Genomic DNA, 14182 nt, shown 5'->3' with positions numbered 1-14182 from the left:
GTGGAACAGGAAGTCCTCTCATACTGGGTGGACAGACTCAGGTCCTTCATGGAGAATTTGCCCACCTGCAGTTCAGTGGCTCACCATGTGGTGGTGTTGTGCTGAGACCCAGAAGCTTCTGTGATGAAGGGCTTCCATTTGCCAGGTTCTGGTTGTTGCTTAGCAAGCTTTTCTCCAGCTTGTTCAGATTCTTGGTGTTTAGGGGCTGCTTGCTGGTCCAGACACAGCGGGAAAGCTGGCAACCCCGGGAGTGAAGACGAGCCTTGCAAAGCAGTCCATACAAGGTTTCAACTAGGGCAGGGCCTTTTCATCACTGGCCCCGACATGATGGAATGCTCTTTCACAAGAGACTAGGGCCCTGCAGGACTTGACATCTTTCTGCAGGGCCTGCAAGACAGAGCTGTTCCACCTGGCCTTTGGTTTGGACTCGGTCTGACCCTTATGTTTCCCTCATGGTCTTGATTTATCAGCTATTTTAAAATGAGGCTGCATTTTAAATTGCATTTTAACCTGTATTTTAATTTGGTTTTTCCCCTCCCTCTCTTTCCCCCATATTATGTTTTTACTGTGATTTTATTTTATTGGTGTTAGCTGCTGGCTGGGGAGGGCAGGTTATAAATTATTATTATTATTATTATATTTATTTATTTATTTATTTATTTAGCATTGCTATCCCTCCATTCCTCCAAGGAGCTGAAGGCAGGGTGTGTGGGAATGAGCCCCACTGAGCACTGCGGAACTTACTTCAAAGTAGACCTTCACTGGAATATGCATGATGCAACAGGAGGAGGGCATTTGAGCAATTTGAGTTTGAGCTGCTATGACTTTGTTGAATTGTATAAATCATTTTGATTTCTGGTTTTATTTTATTTATTTTTTGATATTTTGAATTCCTATGACTTTGCTTGACTTGCACTGATCATTTTGATGAATTTGTTGTTATTTGCTTTATTTTCTGTTCTGTTCTGTTTGATAGTATACTGATTGTTGGTTGTTTTTTTAATGCTATTGTGTTGTGAGCCGCTTTGAGCTCGGCACCTGTCATTGGAAAAACAGAATACAAATGTTAAATCAAATTTGGAGCACCTTTGTGGGTTAAAGATGAGCTTGCAATTGGATAGGTAAAGCAGCTCAATTACCGTATTTTTCGCTCGATAGGACGCACCGGACCATAGGAGGGGGAGAACAGGAAAAAACATTTTTTTTCTTGTTCTCCCCCTCTAAAACAAGGTGCGTTCAAGGTGCATTCACCCAAAGCCTCCGGAGCGCAGCGGGAGTTACCGCTGCGCTCTGGAGGCTTCAGGCGGCTACCTTGGAAGCCTGGAGAGCAAGAGGGGTCGGTGCGCACTGACCCCTCTTGCTCTCCAGGCTTCAGTGAAGGCAACCCGAAGCCTCTGGAGGGTGGCAGGAGTTCCCGCTGGGCTCCGGAGGCTTCAGATTCCTTTTGACCTGCTCTTTGGGACTGGCGGGGGGAAGCGCTGCTTTCTCCCACCGCCAGCCCCAAAGAGCAGGTCGGGGAACAGCGCAAAGGCTGCACGCAGCCTTGCCGCTGCCCCCCAAGCTTGTGGGGCTGCCAGTGGGGGGAAGCGCTGCTTTCCCCAACCACCAGCCTCAAAGATCCCTGAAACCTTTGGAGCGCAGCGGGACCTCGCGCTGCGCTCTAAAGGCTTCGGGTTCCTTCTCTGACCCAAAGCCTTTGGAGCACAGCGCGGGTTCCTGCTGCACTCCAAAGGCTTGAGGATTTGGGGACAGCCTTTGTAGCCTCCGCAGAGCAGTGGGGTGCCTTCAGCCTTCAGCCTGCTGCCCTGTGGAGGCTTTGTGCAGCCATCCCCAAGCTACAACAGCGAGACAGAGTGCCTATTTATCTACTTGCACTTAGGGGTGCTTTCGAACTGCTAGGTGGGCAGGAGCTGGGACCGAAAGACGGGAGCTCACCCCGCCGAGGGGATTCGAACTGCCAACCATACGATCGGGAAGTCCTAAGCACTGAGGTTTTACCCACAGCGCCACCTGCGTCCCACATGCTCTTCTAGGCTGCGTCAATAGAAGTCTAGTGTCCAGATCAAGGGAAGGAATAGTCCCGCTCTATACTGCCTTGGTTAGACCACGCGGGTGGCGCTGTGGGTTAAACAGAGCCTAGGACTTGCCAATCAGTCCTTGCCAATCGGGGAGGTAAACGGCGTTTCCGTGTGCTGCGCTGGTGCTGGCTCGCCAGAGCAGCTTCGTCACGCTGGCCACGTGACCCAGAAGTGTCTTCGGACAGCGCTGGCCCCCGGCCTCTTAAGTGAGATGAGCGCACTGTGGGAATGTTCAGGGGTGCAAGAGAGGATATGTTGTGAGATTATATCCTAATCCAATTTGTGCTAACAAGTTCCCAAAATATCAGCAGAGTTTATGACATTCCCCTTTTAGTTCGCAACAGTAACGTCTGCACAGGTTCGCTAGAACCACTATAATAATTACTCTGGTAATTTCCCCTTTTGTTCCCTCTTAAAATACAAGACACAACACAGTCTTTATAAAAGTATAAAAGAGTTTACTCACGTTCTGTTCACAATATTATCCCAGAAGGCAGACAGATAAAAAAAGGTAAAATACATTCAGAATCTATCTTATAGGAAGATAGTACTGTCCTCTCTTGGCTGAGAGCCAAGAGGGCATGTTGCTCCTTCAGAAGATGAAGATGAGAGAGAGAGATATGGCTGCCTGCCCTGTGCTTTTATCATTTACCTGCACAGGTGAGGCCACACCCACCTCCGGTCACACGCGGAGGAAGTCCGTCCCCGGGAAGTTTACCTGCTTGCTAGACAGACATCCCCCCCCATGTTCTAACATGTACACTCTAGGAATGTTGTCATTGACTGCTCCTGTGTTTACATCCCACATGCACAACCCTAGAGTCGGACACGACTGGCCCGTACGGGCAGGGGTATCTTTACCTTTACCTAGAAGAGCATGTAGCTTTCTTTTGCTGGTGGATCACGCTGTTGACTCATGTTGAGTTTGTGGTCCACCAAGACCTCTAGATACTTTTCACATGTACTCCTGGCAATCTAGATATCCCCCATCCTATATTTTGCCGATCCTACAGCTCTGCTTTCAGATCCTTCAGCATGCATAGGTGCAGAAAAATGCCCTGGTGGATCAGGTCCAAATGGTGCCCATCTAGTCCAGCAATTGGTTCTCACGGTGGCCAACCTATTATGGGAAACCCACAAGGAGGACCGGAGTGTTTCCCCTACTAGTGGGATTCCCAACCAACTGGAATTCAGAGGCATTCCGATAGCGCAAGCAGAGTCCAGCCCTTGCGGCCATTGCTAGCCTCATGCTCCACACATGAAGACCATCTTCAGGACCTTTAAAAAAAGCACCCTGCCTCCGTTTGCGGTCTTGTAACAAGTTGCTTCATCTTAAACCCGTCCCCGAACTCCCAATTTACGTGACAGCGGAAGTCTATAAAGAGGCATGCCTTTGCTCAATGGAGCTGATGCAGATGGGGTTACGGCTGAAGTAGGTCATGGAAGAACTGAAACATGACTCTGGGGCATCACGTAGCCAATAGAGTACGTGGCGAGGTTGATGAGGTTAAAGGGGAACCGTAGGACAAAGGACATGAAGTGTGTGTGTGTGTGTTTATATACAGAGCAACGGTTTCGCAGAGGAAACCGACTGCAGCTGAGCGGTGTTGCAATGAAGGTAGTTGGGTGTTTTTGCGAAAACCCTGACCCTACCTCTTCTCCAGAGGCCGGGGACAGACTCCATGTGTCCTGGGAGTAGTCCAAGAACAACAGCTGGTATGGATGTACCCTTAGAGAGCTTGTCTCCTTTGTTTTCACAAATCTAGTGCAGATTTCGGGTGAGACAGGGTTATTTCTGGTTCTTTGCTAAACCCCATAGCTTAGCGGCTTGGATGGGGGTGACGTTGGATTCGGCTCTCATCTGCAGGCAAACGTCCCTAATTCGCACTTTCAGAGATGCCATGTGGACAGAAACACAGGCCTTCTTTGAGATCAACACTTCTTCGACTTTAGAAAGCCTCGTAATGTGCGTAGACACGACTGCGCTAGGTTGAGGTGCACATGCAAATGCACAGAGAAGAGGGTGCACGTTCGCAACCTGCAGCGTTCACAACCTGCATTTGCACGTCTGCGCATGTGCAGGTTGCGATTCGGCACTTCTGCGCATGCGCGGGTTGCGATTCAGTGCTTCTGCGCAAAGCACAATTTAGTGCTTCTGCGCATGCGCAACTGCTGAAACCTGGAAGTAACCTGTTCCAGTACTTCTGGGTTTCGGCAGTCCGTAACCCGAAAAAATTCAACCTGAAGTGGCTGTAACCCAAGGTATGACTGTACAAGTATGCATTATATCCAGCGGAATTGCTTTGCAGAAAATGTGCCACAGGTGGAAGAGTGGCTCTGAAGTGATTCTCTGAAGGGGGAGGGGGCAGCAGGGATGCAAAACCTGTAGCTATCCAGATAATAATAATAATAATAATTAATAATAATAATATATTTATATCCCACCCATCTGGCCGGGCCTTCCTAGCCACTCTGGGCAGCTCCCAACAAAATTAAAAGCAGAATAAAACATCAGGCATTAAACACTTCCCTAAACAGGGCTGCCTTCAGATGTCTTCTAAAAGTTGGAGAGTTGTTTATTTCCTTGACATCTGACGGGAGGGTGTTCCACAGGGCGGACGCCACCACCAAGAAGGCCCTCTGCCTGGTTCCCTGTAACCTCACTTCTCACAGGGAGGGAACTGCCAGAAGGCCCTTGGAGCTGGACCTCGGTGTCCGGGCTGAATGATGGGGGTGGAGACGTTCCTTCAGGTCTACTGGGCCAAGGCCGTTATAGGGCTTTAAAGTTCAGCACCAACACTTTGAATTGTGCTCGGAAACGTACTGGGAGCCAATGTAGGTCTTCCAGGACTGGTGTTATATGGTCTTGGTGGCCACTCCAAGTCACCAGTCTAGCTGCCGCATTCTGGATTACCCTATTTTCCCGTCTATAAGACGCCCCCATGTATAAGTCACCCCTTATTTTTGCGGCAACAACCAATCGCCAGTCCACCCTTGACACTATCCGCGTATAAGACACCCCCTAATTTTTGACATTATCTTTTAGGAAAGAAACCTAGTCTTATACACAGAAAAATATGGTAGTTGTAGTTTCTGAGTCACCTTCAAAGGTAGCCCCACGTAGAGCACATTGCAGTAGTCCAAGCAGGAGATAACTAAAGCATGTACCACTCTGGCGAGACAGTCTGCGGGCAGGGAGGGTCTCTAAATCCCATCATCCCCAACCAGTAGATCCAGTGCATCAGGAATGATGCAGTCCAACCAAATCTGGAGGGTGCTGGATTCTATACCCTACAGTGTTTCTCAACCTGTGGGTCCCCAGATGTTGTTGGACTACAACTCCCATCATGCCTATCCAGCATGACCAGTGGTCAGGGATGATGGGAGTTGTAGTCCAACAACATCTGGGGACCCACAGGTTGAGAACCGCTGCCTTGCGCTCTCCCCTGCCTTTACGGCACTGCAGTTCTTTCTTCTCCCCACACGGCTAGGGCTTCGTCATTTCATGCTCTGGACCAGACTTGTGTCATGCTTTTCTGAAAAGTTGGCTGTCCCCCTTCCTGAAAGCTTTGTTGAAGCACCGCCATGCCCCCACGAAGGCGACCCGTTTCCGAAGCGAGGCGCGGGATCCCAGAACTGCTGAGTGCGGTTCCGTGCGCACGAGCCTTGCCTGCCCTGCAACAATGGGGGCCTTTCAAAGAGGGCTGTGGAACGATGCCTCGTTGTGCTTGGTGGCGCGAGCCTGCTGATACCCTTCCCAGATAATGAGGGATTGTTTCTCCTTTTCTCTTCTCTTTTGTGTCAGAGGTGAAGGCGGTGAAGCTGTGCTGCACAAACCCTCTGTGGGGAAAAAGAAGGAAGATTCGCAGCTAAGAACCACCCATTTTTCCTGTCTGTGAAAGGTATGGAATGTTTCTTAATAAAGATTCCTTGTGTCTGCTGGGTTGCAAAGAAGCCTTATTTTGCAGCCAGGATATCCATTGTGCTGTTGTTTCGTACTTGTCATGTTACTTTTTCATATATATATATATATATATATATATATATATATATATATATATACACCGTATTTTTTGCTCTATAAGATGCACCAGACCACAAGACGCACCTAGTTTTTGGAGGAGGAAAACAAGAGAAAAAATATTCTGAATCTCAAAAGCCAGAACAGCAAGAGGGATCGCTGCGCAGCGAAAGCAGCAATCCCTCTTGCTGTTCTGGCTTCTGGGATAGCTGCGCAGCCTGCATTCGCTCCATAAGACGCACACACATTTCCCCTTACTTTTTAGGAGGGAAAAAGTGAGTCTTATAGAGCAAAAAATACGGTATTTTAAAAACCTATATCATTATTTTCCAGTTAACAATACAGTGGTACCTCGGGTTAAGTACTTAATTCGTTCCGGAGGTCTGTTCTTAACCTGAAGCACCACTTCAGCTAATGGGACCTCCCGCTGCTGCCACGCCACCGGAGCATAATTTCTGTTCTTATCCTGAAGCAAAGTTCTTAACCTGAGGTAATATTTCTGGGTTAGCAGAGTCTGTAACCTGAAGCGTATGTAACCTGAAGCATATGTAACCCGAGGTACCACTGTAATGACATATGAACTCCCAAATCACCTTGGGAGAAATAGGATTTGCATAACAAATATACCACCCACTTCATTAACACGTCGAAGTCCCGTTTATTCTGGGCAACTTGGCATCACGCTGCGCATACTTTCCCCCTGCTGATCTTTCAGCCAGGCCTTCTCATGTGCACCTTACAAAGGCAGAAGAGCTGGCAACTTTTGACACTGTGTTTATTCAAAGCGGCGCTCAGCTCCGAATCTTTGCATGCATCCTTCGTGGATGTTTTGATGTGCTGTCAGGCAGCCCTGAGCCTGGACTTTCTCTTGTGTTGTCTTTAATGGGCGCTGCATCAACAACTGCTGGTCCTCGCCGGCGTTGCTTCTTATCAGGAAAGGAAAATCAGGAGCCGGTCAGATTCTGTGCCTTTTCAGTTTGCAGTCAAGCTGCAATTGGAGGTTCCTTCTTTTTAGCTCCTGTTGATTTTAATCGTCTTTAAATACTCGTTTTTAACCGATTTATCAATAATCTTAATGTTTTGGTTTATATTTTTGCAACCCACTTAGAGCTTTCCTTGCAATCAAGTGGTATTGAAATTTTGTTAACTGTATAGAACAAATACACCTGTTCTCAGATCTTCCATCTTTATGTTGCTGTGTCAACAGCCGCTTTGCTTCTTATCCAAAAGGGAAAGTTAGGAACCAGTCAAGAGTCAGCGTGGTGTAGTGATGAGAGCAGGCATAGGCAAACTTGGCCCTCCAGATGTTTTGGGACTACAACTCCCACCATCCCTAGCTAACAGGACCAGTGGTCAGGGAATTGTAGTCCCCAAACACCTGGAGGGCCAAGTTTGGCCATGCCTAGATTAGAGTATAGGACTAGGGACTCAGCTATACAGCTGCAAATAAAACGTTTTAAGTGTGTTGTAAAGTGCAATAAACAAATATGACTCTAGATGGTGCCAGTGAGCTATGGCCATTTCAATGTATTATTTTTTAAAAAAGCATTTCCACAGTGTTTTTGATATGTGTGTAGATTCTGCCTAGGATCTAGGAGACAGACCAGCGCTCCACTCAATCATGAAGCTGGTTTGGTGATCCTGGGCCTACATCACAAGGTTGGTGTGAAGATAATTTGAAGAGGGGCAGCACTGTGGAGGTTTCCTTAGAATCACAGAATCATAGAGTTGGAAGAGACCACAAGGGCCATCGAGTCCAACCCCCTGCCAAGCAGGAAACACCATCAGAGCACTCCTGACATATGGTTGTCAAGCCTCTGCTTAAAGACCTCCAAAGAAGGAGACTCCACCACACTCCTTGGCAGGAAATTCCACTGTCGAACAGCTCTTACTGTCATGAAGTTCTTCCTAATGTTTAGGTGGAATCTTCTTTCTTGTAGTTTGGATCCATTGCTCCGTGTCCGCTTCTCTGGAGCAGCAGAAAACAACCTTTCTCCCTCCTCTATGTGACATCCTTTTATATATTTGAACATGGCTATCTATCACCCCTTAACCTCCTCTTCTCCAGGCTAAACATGCCCAGCTCCCTTAGCCGTTCCTCATAAGGCATCGTTTCCAGGCCTTTGACCATTTTGGTTACCCTCCTCTGGACACGTTCCAGTTTCTCAGTGTCCTTCTTGAACTGTGGTGCCCAGAACTGGACACAGTACTCCAGGTGAGGTCTGACCAGAGCAGAATACAGTGGCACTATTACTTCCCTTGATCTAGATGCTATACTCCTATTGATGCAGCCCAGAATTGCATCTTAGGCACCTTGGAGGAAGATGGAATGTAAATTAAACAAACAAACAAACAAACAAACACATCCCTTTAATTTACATGCAGGCTGAATTTAGAGGTTTAGTTCAGTGAGGTAACAGTTGGGATTTGGTTAATATCAATGGTTTTCCTTTCCTAGTGCAAAAACTGCACTTTTACTGTGGCAGAAAAGGCTTCCTGAACAGGCGTGTGGTTTGAGAAATGTTGTTGTATCTGCCAATAAACACATAAATAAAAATCAGTGGCTGGGTTTGCCAGATGTTGTAAGGTTTGCAGATGTGGATAATCTTTACTGGGTGATGGGCGACAGTGGTTTACACCCCTGTTGCACGAACATAATTTCTACTCTTGCAGATAAGTGTCCCAAACTTATGATGCCAGTGTGTGGGAACATAGAGGTACCTATGGAAATAAAAGGACCAGTTTTGCACCCCCCAAGTGAACTGGGAATCAAGCCTGAATAAGGATATCAGGAATTTTTCTTTTCTTTTTACCTCTGGCCTTCCTAAGCAGAAGCAATGGAATCTTTGCATCATTTATTTACACAACCTCGTTTTCCTTCTCATTCCCTGGCTTTTCCTCCCCAAAACTGCGAAGAACTTAGCAATTGCAACATCGGCTGAGTCTGCACAGGGCAGATAGCGTGGGAGAAATCAGAAGAATCACTCGGTCTGCTTCTCAGAAACTGCAGTTGGGATGACAAACTGTTTCGCGGCACCGTGATTGCTGGTGGTAATGATTCCAGAGGAGAGGGGGTTGGGTATCATCTCTCTAAGGTCCTCCCTCTTCAAAAGTGCAGGTCACGGGTCCCTAATATGGCATATGTGGTGCAATGACTCATATAAAGTCTTCCCTTGTTGTTGTTTAGTCATTTAGTCGTGTCCGACTCTTCATGACCCCCTGGACCAGAACACGCCAGGCACTTCTGTCTTCTACTGCCTCCCTCAGTTTGGTCAAACTCATGCTGGTAGCTTCGAGAACACTATACAACCATCTCATCCTCTGTCATCCCCTTCTCCTTGTGCCCTCCATCTTTCCCAACATCAGGGTCTTTTCCAGGCAGTCTTCTCTTCCCATGAGGTGGCCAAAGTCTTGGAGCCTCAGCTTCAGGATCTGTCCTTCCAGTGAGCACTCAGGGCTGATTTCTTTAAGAATGGATAGATTTGATTTTCTTGCAGTCCATGGGACTCTCAAGAGTCTCCTCCAGCACCATAATTCAAAAGCATCAATTCTTTGGCGATCAGCCTTCTTTATGGTTCAGCTCTCACTTCCATACATCACTACTGGGAAAACCATAGCTTGAACTATACGGACCTTTGTTGGCAAGGTGATGTCTCTGCTTTTTAAGATGCTGTCTAGGGTAAAAAGGTAAAGGTAAAGGGACCCTTGACCATTAGGTCCAGTCATGGCCGACTCTGGGGTTGTAGCGCTCATCTCGCTTTATTGGCCACGGGAGCCGGCATAAAGCTTCCAGGTCATGTGGCCAGCATGACTAAGCTGCTTCTGGCGAACCAGAGCAGCGCACAGAAACACCGTTTACCTTTCTGATCAGCAAGTCCTGTGGTTTAACCCACAGCGCCACCCGCGTCCCTAGCTATCTAGGGTAAAGGTACCCCTGCCCGTACGGGCCAGTCGTGTCTGACTTTAGGGTTGTGCGCCCATCTCACTTAAGAGGCCGGTGGCCGCGCTGTCCGCAGACACCTCCGAGTCACGTGGCCAGCGTGACAAGCTGCATCTGGCGAGCCAGCACAGCACACGGCAACGCCGTTTACCTTCCCGCTAGTAAGCGGTCCCTACTTATCTACTTGCACCCGGAGGTGCTTTCGAACTGCTAGGTTGGCAGGCGCTGGGACCGAGCAACGGGAGCGCACCCCGCCGCAGGGATTCGAACCGCCAACCATACGATCGGCAAGTCCTAGGCGCTGAGGTTTTACCCACAGCGCCACCCGCGTCTCAAGCTATCTAGGGTAGGTTTCTCCAAATATACCGTATTTTTCACTCTATAAGACACACCAGACCACTAGACGCACCTAGTTTTTGGAGGAGGAAAACAAGAAAAAAATATTCTGAATCTCAGAAGCCAGAACAGCAAGAGGGATTGCTGCACAGTGAAAGCAGCAATCCCTCTTGCTGTTCTGGCTTCTGGGATAGCTGCGCAGCCTGCATTTGCTTCATAAGACGCACACACATTTCCCCTTACTTCTTAGAAGGGAAAAAGTGAGTCTTATAGAGCAAAAAATACGGTACATGGTCACAGGTATACAAATACGGTACATGGTCACAGGTATATTGCCTGATATACAAATTTTTGCATAGCAATTCCCCATGATTTCTGTATGATATTTTCATGAGCGTATGCATTTTATGTACACTTTCAGCAAGCATAATGCATTTTCGTAAACATTGGTTGCTTGGAGAACTGCGTTGCAAAATTTGGAGAGGTGTGAATTTTGAAGGATGGCTGTTGGACTTTTCACATTCTTCCAGAAAACACAAACCAAGTCAGCTTACCTTTAAACATAAGCTGAACAATATGACTAAGCCATCCCTCGGTGGAGCAGGTCACACCTCACAGTGACTGCAGTGGCACTGCCATTTTGTTGCCACTGCAGGCAACAGAGCTTGCCGCATGGAGCAATTTAAGACTGCGCCATTAGTTTCTCAACCGAGGAGAGTTGAACGTGGAGGCGTTTTGACAGCAGCCGTGTGACAGACTCTAGCTGCTTCCCCACCCCTCTCCCAGACCATAAACCCAAACTTTTGCATAGTAACGAAACATCATCCTGGCAGGTTCGTTGTTGTTGTGGTTTTAAATCCTCTCAGAGTTTGGAATACGTTGCAGAGGGAGATATCACAGCTGGGAAGAACTAAACAGGTCCAGAGAACTTTGCAGCTGAATTGCTAAAAGCAGAAGCAAGCGCGTAGAGAATAGGCAGGGCCGCTTCAGCTGAGTTTTGCATGTCTTGCATCTTTGTATGGCGGAACCTCGGTTCTCGAACGTCTCAATTCAGAATGTTTCAGAAGAAAAAGAAGAAGAAGAGTTTGGATTTGATATCCCGCCTTTCACTCCCCTTCAGGAGTCTCAAAGCGGCTAACATTCTCCTTTCCCTTCCTCCCCCACAACAAACACTCTGTGAGGTGAGTGGGGCTGAGAGACTTCAGAGAAGTGTGACTGGCCCAAGGTCACCCAGCAGCTGCATGTGGAGGAGCAGGGAATTGAACCCAGTTCCCCAGATTACAAGACTACCTCTCTTAACCACTACACCACCCAAATGCCAAAACCCGGAAGTAAATGCTTCCGTTTTTGAATGTGCCTCAGAAGTCAAACGGCTTCCAGAGTGCGTTTCTCAATTTTCTCAATTGAATTCGCCAACAGTTTTTGAACGTTTTGGAAGCCGAACGGTCTTCCGGGACGGATTACGTTCGAAAACTGAGGTTCCACTGTAATGGCTAGCCTGAATGATGGCTGCTGATGGTTTGCATGGGGAAAGGCATCCTTATTAGGGGAAATTGCTTTCAAAAATGTCTCCATTAATCAAGAAGGCGTGCAAAAAAAAATGTTGTTAGGAGAAATTCGCACTGACAAATATTCATGAGAATATTTTTTTTAAAAAATTAAAAAGTGAATTGCTGCAGAAATGTGGAGAACAGAATTTAAGTTTGGAAAAGTGAGAAACCATGAGAACTAGAATTGACAGATCCGTCCATGGCTATCTCCACAAGGTGGTTGTGATGGGAAGAGAGCAATGTGTGTGTGTTTTCTTAACTTGCAGAAATCTTCGTTATCAAAAAGACGAATGCTTAAAATGCAAAAGGTACCACAGAAAACTACAAGTCAATATAAATAATCAGTGAGCTTCTCATGGATAAGCCTCTGATCGATTTCCAGGGAACTCAAATGTTTGGAAATTGTTGAAACAGTGGCTAGAGCGTTGCACTTAATTGGCGACCAAGGAAGAATGGAGAATGAAGTTGATGGAATTTGCAGAGATGGACAAATTGACTGGGAAAATAAGGAACCAACGTGATCAGAGATTTTCCGAGGACTGGAATAAATTTACAGAATATATCAAAAATGTATGTGAGGAACAACTAACGCTTGTTGGCTTTCAAGAAGCTTTGTGAAAAAGATTGATTGAAATGTTGTTTGAAAGACAGGTTAAGATTAAGAGTGGTAAAGTGCAATATAAATTTAAGAAATGTGAAATGTAGTGATAATAGGGAGAATTGTCAGAAGTCCAAAAAATGTATATGTTTAGTGCGAATGTCAAATTTGGATAGAATGTGTATTGGAAATTGAATAAAAATTAATTATAAAAATAATAATAATAGAGCATTGCACTTAAAGCAGAGAGAACAATCTATTCTCCCCTCTGATGTGAAGCTCCTTGAGTTCCCAATAGCCCAATTGCTAGCTCTTGGGGATCACCCATACTGTTGTCCAATGTGGATTTTAAAATATAATTTTTATTATTTTCTTTCATAAAAACAAAACAAAACACATATAATATAACAATATAACAATAACAAATCAATCGCATTTGCTCCACTGAGCTCGTGACTTCCCTCCCTCCCTTCAACTGGTTTCTTGTTTCCTAATAAATTATATGTGCATTTCAGCTGCCAGTTTCTGTCCTTTGTATATTTCAAGTCCTTTTATTATCCATGGTCAGATACTATTTTACGTTAGGTTGCAGGATTCATATCAATCCTGCTAGTGTCTTCACATTCTTACAAAGATCTATCAAATACTCCATAAATTTACTCCAAACTCTATGGAATTCCTGGTCACCTTGGTTCCGGATCCTCACGGTCAGTTTGGGTGTGATATTGCAATGTGGATATTCTACTTGCTGTACCTTAATTCTCTGCTACCATCAGCCCTAGAAGTCTTCCAAGCTAAACCCCAACACAGCTACTATACAGGGCTCGGTAACCACCTTAGCACTTTGGAAGCTGTTCAATCAAAGTTTCTAAGGCAGATTTTTTTCTGTACCACCATGCATTCCAAACACATCATTGCGACTGGAGACAAATCTCCCTTCAGCAGAAGTACGGACTTGGCAAAGAACGCTTAACTTCTGGCTCCACATAAACTCAAACCCTCCCAGTTTACCATCCTTAGTACAGTGGTACCTCGCAAGACGAATGCCTCGGAAGACGAAAAACTCGCAAGACGAAAGAGTTTTTCGTTTTCTGAGTTGCTTCGCAAGACGGATTTCCCTATGGGCTTGCTTCGCAAGACGAAAACGTCTTGCGCCTTTTTTTTTAAACCGCCAATGCATTCCTATGGGAAACCGTCAATGCACAGTGGTGCCTCGCAAGACGAAAAAATTCACAAGATGAAAAAACTTGCAGAACAAATTAATTTCGTCTTGCGAGGCACCACTGTACTTCACGACTCCCATAAAAGCTCCTGGCTTAAAACCCTCTATCAAGAACGTCACTCTTGTGGCCTATCCACAACACCTACTCACTATGGACCCTACTAAAGCAAACAGTCTAATTGGTCAACTGTCTAAAAGATATCGAGCATCAGAACAACCTGGCCACTATAAGGAAATTCTGCCCTTGGTATGTTCATTTTCCACCTCTCCGTTTTGATTCTCTGGCCCCATATCTGCACAAACTTATTATCCCAAAATACAGACGTGCTTTTACACTTGCAAGAATGGATGCTTTGCCATCTGCGGTACTTGAGGGTTGATTCCAAAAGATCCCGCCTGAGAAACGTCTTTGCCCCTGTGGAGACGGTAGCACTGAA

The 14182-nt window shown here is 46.4% G+C and overlaps 1 protein-coding gene across 1 annotated transcript in view; it reads left to right on the top strand.

The window, feature by feature from the left end:
* The window catches only part of GJC2 (gap junction protein gamma 2), a 90120-nt gene that overhangs the window by 11818 nt on the left and 64120 nt on the right, over positions 1-14182 (top strand). The window contains exon 2 of the mRNA XM_083406677.1: positions 5884-5980. The gene's annotated coding sequence lies outside the window, so the exon portion shown is untranslated. The remainder of the gene's footprint in view (positions 1-5883; positions 5981-14182) is intronic.

Source organism: Podarcis tiliguerta (assembly GCF_965153285.1).
Source record: "Podarcis tiliguerta genome assembly, chromosome: 12".
NCBI classification, from domain to species: Eukaryota; Metazoa; Chordata; class Lepidosauria; order Squamata; family Lacertidae; genus Podarcis; species Podarcis tiliguerta.
This window is presented reverse-complemented; position numbering and strand designations above follow the sequence as displayed.